At 39.8% G+C, this 8,815-nt stretch overlaps 1 pseudogene; it reads left to right on the top strand.

Moving 5' to 3' along the window:
• Positions 1-7,948: 7,948 nt before the first annotated feature.
• Positions 7,949-8,067, top strand: LOC120617211 (uncharacterized; annotated as a pseudogene).
• The last annotated feature ends 748 nt before the right edge of the window (positions 8,068-8,815 follow it).

Here is an 8,815-nt window from a genome sequence, read left to right as displayed (position 1 = left end):
AGACGCTAGATGCTCTTAGTGGGTACAAGTTGGTTAATGTGGGACCACTCCCAGGTAACCTAGATGCATTTTCCGCTTTCAGGTAACCTAGATGCCTTTTTACAGGAACCTCCTGAGATAGTATTCTAACCTTCTGGTTAAGGATTCTAATAATTAGGATTTTTAAGTACCCTAGGAAACTTGTGAAGGAAGTTGGGGAAATACTCCTGAAAGCACACCTGGCAAGCCATTGGAACTCACTTATTTGTGTGCTGGTCACCTCGTGAGTTCATCCAAATAGGTTCTGTGGGTTTACATGAAACGCTTCTCCTGTAAAAGAACTCACGCATTAACAGTGTTGCTCCAGAAGACTCTAGTGCTCACCTGACATTTGCTACAAGCCAGTGACTGTTGTCAGTTCCAGAAGGCACTGTTCGATTGAGTCTAGACATTCATTAAGAAGATGCTCTGCTTAATGATGGCTGCCTTCCTCACATGTTCGACGGGTAGCCTAATCGTAGTAACAAACACCACCAAAATCTCAGAGTCTTGAAATGGTAAAGATTTGTTTCACATTGTAATTCAAGCAGCTCTCCTCCAAGTAGTGATTCAAAAACCCAGTTTCCTTCTATTTGGGGCTTTGCCATCTGTAATCCATAGCTGATCAAGTTCCCTGGGCTTCATCTCTGATCTGGGGACACAGAGAAGAAGGAACATGAAGTCAAAAGGAGGTCTTGGAGCCAGGCCTGGAAGTGGCAACAATACTTCAACCCACATGCTAGTGGCCGGAACTCAGTCACATGCCCACTTAACTGCAGAGAAGGCTGGGAAATGTAGTTTAGCTGTGCGTGTGGTGACAAAGTAAGAGTATAGTAAGCAGTATCTGCCATGCCCTGACACCCAGAGGGCTGATAACTGTGCACTCACTCCACACAGGCCCATTACTGACCTGCAGCTACAGTGGACTGCATCTGACCAGACCAGAATCTTTTCTAACAGCTTCCTCTGTGGATTTTAGTTCATTAGGCTTGACAAAGATTCTTTGCTTGACCAAATTTTGACCAGGCTGTGTACTTAGGCCCATCTAGGCACTTCCTTGTAAAATCTAATTTGAGCAAAAACCCTGCTAATTCAGTTAACCAGAGACCTCACCCGCGATATCTGATCACCGCGATATCTCCTCATCCTCCACTGTCCCCAAGATGATGTCTGATCGCCCTGGCCTGTCTTCAGCAAGGATCCTGCTAGGTCTGTTTCGCCAGAACCCAGCTTTATCTCTGATGTTTCCTCTTAGTAATTTTCTATTCATTGCCCCCCACCCTGCTCCTTAGCTACAAATTCCCACTTGCCAATGCTGGATTCAGAATTGAGCCCAATCTGTCTCCCCCAGTACAAAATGCTATTGCAGTGGTCCCTGTACCTATTGTGATGGCCCTGAATAATAAAGTCAGCCTTACCATCTTTAATAAGTGTCACTGATTTTTTTTTTCTTTAACAGATTAAAAGCATGACCCTTGAGGAGATAAAGGCTGAAAAGTTGAATACTCTCAGTTATGATGAATTCTTGTGAAAAAGTTATCTTCAGTTTGAAAAAAATTATACACCTTCCAGGATTTTTCACCTTTCCAGAAAAACTGATTTTTCCCATTTAGGAATTTCTATTCCACTCTCAAAAAAATATATTCGTGAATACATAAGGTCTGAGAACAACATACGAGTAAAAGACACGCAGGCCTCTGGAAACTCCACTCTACACTGTATGAGGACGACTAGCTTTCTCTCATGTGAACCCACAGCATTTCTTTTTGGTTGGCCACTTCACAGAAAACCACAGTCAGTGGAGGACTAATCCAAGGATTGCAGAAACTCTTTGATCTAGGGATCACTTTATCAAGGCATTCACCACTGACAATCCAAGTCCATCCACTTCATCCTCAGAAAACCTTCTCAAAGGACCTGGGGGAAAATTCACTGCTTTCAGTGAGACACCAATGAGGTGATGTCTGGTTTATATTCAAAAGGATAATTATTAATTCAATATCAAATTATTAATTTATGCCAGAAACTAAAGTATGACTGCTGTCATATTACAGCATAAATAATAGAGGAGACCAGGCCCCGGACCACACTTTGAGAATCTCTAATATAATTGATTCCCACTCCCAACTGGCCCCATTCAGGCTGAACCACATGACCAGTTACAAATGTTGACAAATGTGTTCACTAGTCAACAAATGTTGAGTATAAAAATGTTATAAGAAAATACTGTTTTTTGGCTTTAAGATGAAAGAGTTTTTTAATCTTATAAGTTATTTAACCTTTAATCTCTAGATTTATTGTGTACTTACTATTTGCCACAAAGTATTCTAGAAGGCATTACATGTTTTATTCCATTTACTCCTCAGCATAATCTAATGAAGTAGATACAATGCCTGTCTCTATTTAATTGATGAAGACAATGGTGTATTTGTTTCAAGCTGCATTAATAATACCTCATATTGTATCAAGTACTACAGGATATAAAAATATTTTTACTTGCATTATCTCATTTAATCCTTAAAACATCAGAGGTAGGCAGAATATGTCCAATTTTCCTATTTTAGAGATGAGAAAACTGATGCTAAGAGAAGTTAGGTTACTTGATCAACATCTCTGGGGAACGCTCGGGCCAGGCCACAAATCTAGATCTCCTGACTCAAATCTCATTGCTCCAGTACATCACACTACTCTATTAAAAACAAACAAACAAAAAAACAAAACAAAAACACCAGTAGAATGACTTTCAATTCAAGAGAGTGGACTAAATCAAAAAACTAAATTTAAAGCATGTCTTCATACTCTTTAGTAGAGTCAACCCAAAAGTAACACAAAAGGAAAAGATAGATCATACAAAATGCTGTTTACATAGTCATGTTGAAGAAGCAGGGTGGGAGTCAGTGGAAAATTACTAAAGTCCTTCCTTTGGTAGACAGAGGAGAATTTGTAAGAGTCATCTCCATTGTGCCCACCTACAAGAACATAAATTGGACTGGAGAACCCACAAGCATCAATCGAATAGCAAACTCAGCAATGAGAATGTGTATTTCTCTAACAGTCCACAATAGTACCTGATAATCTGGTATTTACTATCTTACACATATCACAAGTACATGTCTAGCCATTTGACTTCTAGAAAGTAGAGACCATGTCTCTCTTTTACTTTTGTATTCAGCAGAGGATGAGCACAATTCTGGGTCCAGATGAATGATTACTAAAACTCGAAAGATATTTCTAATGGTAATAGCCATTCCACTAAAATACTGATACAGTAGCATAAAACTAACCATTTTTGAGCTTATCGCATTGTGCTGAGATTTTATGCTATGAAGTTATATTTCAGTGTACCTAATTTGACACATGTCAAATATGTAGCCAGAGTTACACAATGAAGACACATGTTTAAGACAGTTTCTCTACGTATGTATAGGTAATATCATTTAAAACCTACTATTAAATTTTGAAATCCCAGAAATTAAAGACAGAGATGGCTGGTTAAATGTTTGATATTTACATGCAGTGCATGTAAATCAATCACAATAAAAATATATTGCGGGCATTTCCACCCAACAATTTTAATGAAAATAAGCCTCTAAATCTATATTATTGTTTGAATAAAAATGGAACTATTTTCACCACATCATTAATTAATAAACTGTACACATCTTTTCCTTTGTCTTGGAGGATGAGAATAAATGAATAGGAGAGCCCATGCTTGACAATGATACAACTGATTATTGGAAGATCTTTTACTACTGCCTTTACCATATGGACCTCCAGTGAGCATCAGTATATGAGAACACATAAAGTAGTTGACAGCATAAAAAGGCTGATAGTCACAAAGAGCCAGAAGAAAATCCTGTTTACTGACATTTATCACCCTAGGAAAAAGGATAAAAACAAATAATAACTCCTTGTCCTTTATCTTCTGCAAAAATACTTGCCCATTATCTCTCTAAGTCTGAGAACCAAGGCCATGTCTGTGGACACAAAAATCCACTTGAGCAAAACACCTTGAGCAATCAGAAGGTAGCATGCTCAGCCTTTTCATAGGTATATGCCTGTGTATGCACATTTGCCAAGACCTAGGGAATGCCTACAACTGCATTATAGATATGGGTACACATTAAAACTACTGTTTTAAATCATGCTCACTAGCACAAGGAATCATCCACAAACTGGTCCATGACTACAGTTCTTGACCTAACTCGTCTCTCTGACTCAGTACTATCCATGAGCTTCGGTGTATTTATGACCATGATCTAGAAATGCAAGTGGAGGAAACGGACATCTTGACAAAACCAGAACAAATTTCCAGTCTAGAGACAATGAAGGCTGCCTGCCAGCCAACCCCAAGGAAATGGTACCCAATGCCCAAGACCTTTATTTGCAAACTGACCTTAAAAACAACCCCAGATTCTGCTACCTATGAAAGAAAATACTCGTGTAAAAAGAAAAGTGGTTGGAGAAGATTGGTGGCACATTTGGGCAATTATAAAACAGAATGTGGTTCCAACATAGCCTTGACTTTAATTTAAAATGCTTGATCCATAGAGAGAAAAAAAACCCGAGTTTAGACTCTAGTCCTGACTCTGCACAATCCAGTTAACAGCCTTAAGCAAATGAATGAAGCACTCTGAGCCCCTGTGGCCTCATCATCATATGAAGATGAGACTGCAGAACCATCTATAGTAGTCATTCGCTAACTTTAAAAAATATAACAATTACCCTTGTTGGCTGTCTTAGTTAGGGCTGCTATAATAAAAACACCATAGGTTTGGTGGCTTATAAACAACAGAAATATATTTCTCACAGTTCTGAAGCCTGAGAAGACCAAGCTCAAGGCACTCTGGCAGATCCGGAGTCTGGTGAAAGACGGCTTCCTGGTTTACAGATGGCTGTGTTTTGGTTGTGTCCGCACATGGCAGAGAACAGAGAAAGGAAGGGGCAAGCACTCTCAAGTCTCTCCTCATAAGGATGCCAATTTCACTCATGAAGATCCCACCACCATGACCTAGTCACCTCTCAAAGTCTCCACCTTCTAATACAATCACATTGGGGTTTAGTATGTCAATGTATGAATTTGAGGGGAAGATAAATATTCAGTCTATAAAATTGGCCAAAGTTTTGACAGTTTTACTCATTGATTCCTTCAAATTTTTGAGGTGGATGTTTTTGAGTCCTGTGAAATTTTATACTTAGGTTATGCCTTAAAGCTTAGCTATTCTGAGACAGTGTTTCCCAAAGCACATGCTGCAGACTGCAAGTTCCAAAAATAATCCACAAAGAAAAGGTTATACAGTGAAATAATTTTGGAAAACATGGCATCCCATAACCTCACTTTTGTATATTTAGTATCTATATTAGCATATTAAAGACTCTAAGATGTCCTGAAGTAAACAAAGACAAAACACACACACACACACACACACACACACACACAAGACTGTGCTTTGTTTAGCCCATAGCCTTTGCGTCCTGCAGACTTTAAAGACTTTCAAATGTCAGTATCTGCATTTCTTTGTCTGCTTCATAGTCATTATCTCTCCCTCTCCCCTAGCCCTTCCCCTTTCTCCCTTTCCATCTCCCTCTCTCTCCAAAAGGCTATTCTGCCCACTTACAGAGCAGGCCTCAAATTGCACACACACCCCAAGAGCAGCCCTCAACCAATTACTGAGGGGAGCTGAGGTGTAACTATCCCAGCTCCCTTGCTGCTTGTGCTTTATACTGTCTCCCGTAGCATTAAGTTCTACTCATCCACAGTGGTCGCTCACTTGATAAGGTACCATTTATTAGATGCCTTCCCTTCACCGTCTTACTTCCTCACGCCCCATTTCCCAAATAAACTACTTGCACACAAATCCCATTTGTGGGGTCTACTTCTGGGAAAATCCAAACTAACATGCCCAGGTTTTCCTACATATGTGTGATGACAGGTCGGTCTTCACATAACACTTTTTCAATTAGTCAAAACTCTTCTGGTGACAAATGAGAGCAGTCCAACACCAACTGGCAAAAACAGAGAAATTAATTTATTTAAGTCCAGGAATAGGCTGGCTTTCAGCCTGGTAGGGCTCAGGGTCTTGGCCAATGTCACGGTGACTCGCTCTACCTCCACGTCTGGGCTCTACATTTCTTTGTGTTGGCTTCATTCTAGCAGGCTCTTTCCATAAGGTAGAAAGATGACCAATTAGCACTGAGCTTGTATCCTCTTTTCAGCAACCCGATTAAAAAGGGGCTTCTCTTTGCCAGAGTTCTGAAAAGGGCCCAGGATGAATCTCACTGCACTGTCTTTGGTCACGTGGTCATTTCTGCACCGATTCCTGAGACAGGTAAGATGGAATGTGCTAATTGGACAGTCTTGGGCCATGTGCCCACCCTCGGACTCAGTCACAACCAAACCACATGGACCGATAGTGGGGAGAAGGATGGCCAATCAGGGTGTTGCTACCAGCAGAAAGAAATCAGTTCGAGGCAGGCACAAAATAACAGACGTCCACCCCACTCTCAAACCTTCTGTAGGACTCGCTTAGGGAGATGCTGCTCTACGGCATTCACAAGCACTTCCTCCAAAATTCCCAAGACAGTCTTTCTCGGAAAAGTTTGAAAGCACACTTTAAAAAGATCTGTCAACTTCATGTCATCCCAATATATCCTTTAATATATGTCCATTTTAATGGTGTCACCAGTTCTCTATTGGCTTCTGGGTTTTGGTATATTTAAAGAAGCATTGATTATCAGCTTCGGCATTTCTTGTCAAATGAAAAAGACATTCCATCAATTACTTTCTATTAACCTAGATCTTCATGATTAATTTCTTCACTGTTCCTATCAAGAAAGGTGATCGAATAGCCTTAAGCCAATGGGAGAACACATTCACATCAGTGAAAAGCCTAAGGAATAATGGAGATTAGAAACGTACTCGATAAACCATCCATCCACTCCTGAAAACGTTTCTTTTTTACTTTCTTGTCTTTCCCACAGGGAAGAAAATTAAAACCCAGACACACAAAAATAAATAGAAAAAAAAAAAACAGAAAGATTTAACTGCACACTTGTGGTTTTATTGGTTTTCCTAGAATTTACTACAATGCCAGAAAGTAATTTATAAATAATGGCAAGCACAGATCACAACCAATATCACGTGAACAAAAGGAAAACACCTCAAGAATGTTTTAATTGGCAAGGAAATATTCATCTGTGGCTGGAAGAGCCAAAAGAGAAGAGTAAGTTTCACATACCAGCCTTGGAAAGCATTATCGGTTTTTGTATTCAAAAACAATATTATATTGTCTTTCTCATTTTTTTTTCTATTTTGTTTCTCTGCTCTTAAACCCAGTCTCCCAGAAGAACCTCGCTGAAGTAGGGACACTCCATATCATTAGAGGAGCCGTTCTTCCATCTTGCTTTGATCATTCTCTACTTTTTAAGAGAAGGGTCTTGTGTCATTTCTATTTTAATGGCTACCCTGACAAATATAATTCCTGCTGTTTATAGTTAAGAAGATATGTAGTATAAAATCATACCATCTCAAAGTTCCCTGGTCTACCAAATGGATAAGCAGCTTTTCAAATATAGAACAAAGGCCCCTTTGACTTTTCGGATGTGCTGTGTACTATGCTCTCGAGTGTGCAAGCTTGGGAAGGGCATTAATTAAGTGCTGTTATTCATGCCCCAAGTGGCTGCACCCTCTCACCCAAGTGCATTTCAAATGGGCACACTCCCATTTTTGTGAGACTCTACTCTCCCCTAGATACTCTAGGACTGCCTCAATACCAAGCCTAGGCAGCCCAAGCAAGGAGGAACATGAAAAAACTCGATAATAGGGGCCAGTAAATAAATGGTGAGACACCAGTTCCATTCAGCCATAAAAAAAAACTACCCCCAAAAATATTAATGATGTGGAAAAATGCCAACAATAAAACATTTGTTAGTCTATGGCCATGCCACCCTGAACGTGCCCGATCTCATCTGATCTCGGAAGCAAAGCAGGGTCGGGCCGGGTTAGTACTTGGATGGGAGAACACCTAGAAAGACCAGATGCTGTAGGCATTTAAAAAAAAAAATTGTTAAAGAATGAGAAGAAATAAACTCAAATATTAACAGTAATATTCTATCTCTAGATAAGATTACGAGTGGGTTTTTTTTTCATGTTTTTCTGTTTTTCCCATGTTTTCTTCAATGACTATGTTACTTCGTAATCAGGAAAAAACAAAGGCTAAATATTGAAAAATACAAAAAAGCCTCTGTAAAATGCTGTAGCTGTTAGGACCAAGGTCATTGCTACAAAAGTCAGAGCCCTACATTCCTTTCGACATCAATAAATCACCACCTCATTACACACACTTACATATATGTAATGCGTATATATATATATTACATTGTGGACAACATTGGAGGCTCCTAGATTGCCAGTACCACCTCACAACTTCTTCACTGTCCCAAAAATGCTTAGTACAGTGCTTTGTGCAAAATAAGTGTTCAAGAAATATAGTGTGAATTGATATACGAGAGCACGGTGGTCACAGAACAGGTGTGATTAGGCAGGAACCATCATGGGACAGGAAGAACTAAGGGTCCAAGGCTCTGGAGCCTTGAAACTTCAGATAAGTATTCGAAATCAAAGATGATGGGAGGGTCAAAGTTCCAGGAATTCAGGCAGGGTTTACGGGATTAAAAGATTAGGTGGTTATAACAGTATCTAGGAAGTCAAGTGAGTCAGTGGCCGTGACAGCCAAGACAGCAAAGCAATGCTAAGTCTGCTTCCAAGTTTCTTCTCACAAAGGTGGTCCTAGGAGCA

Source organism: Pteropus medius, unplaced genomic scaffold (genome assembly GCF_902729225.1).
Source record: "Pteropus medius unplaced genomic scaffold, Ma_sr-lr_union100, whole genome shotgun sequence".
Classification (NCBI taxonomy): domain Eukaryota; kingdom Metazoa; phylum Chordata; class Mammalia; order Chiroptera; family Pteropodidae; genus Pteropus; species Pteropus medius.
This window is presented reverse-complemented; position numbering and strand designations above follow the sequence as displayed.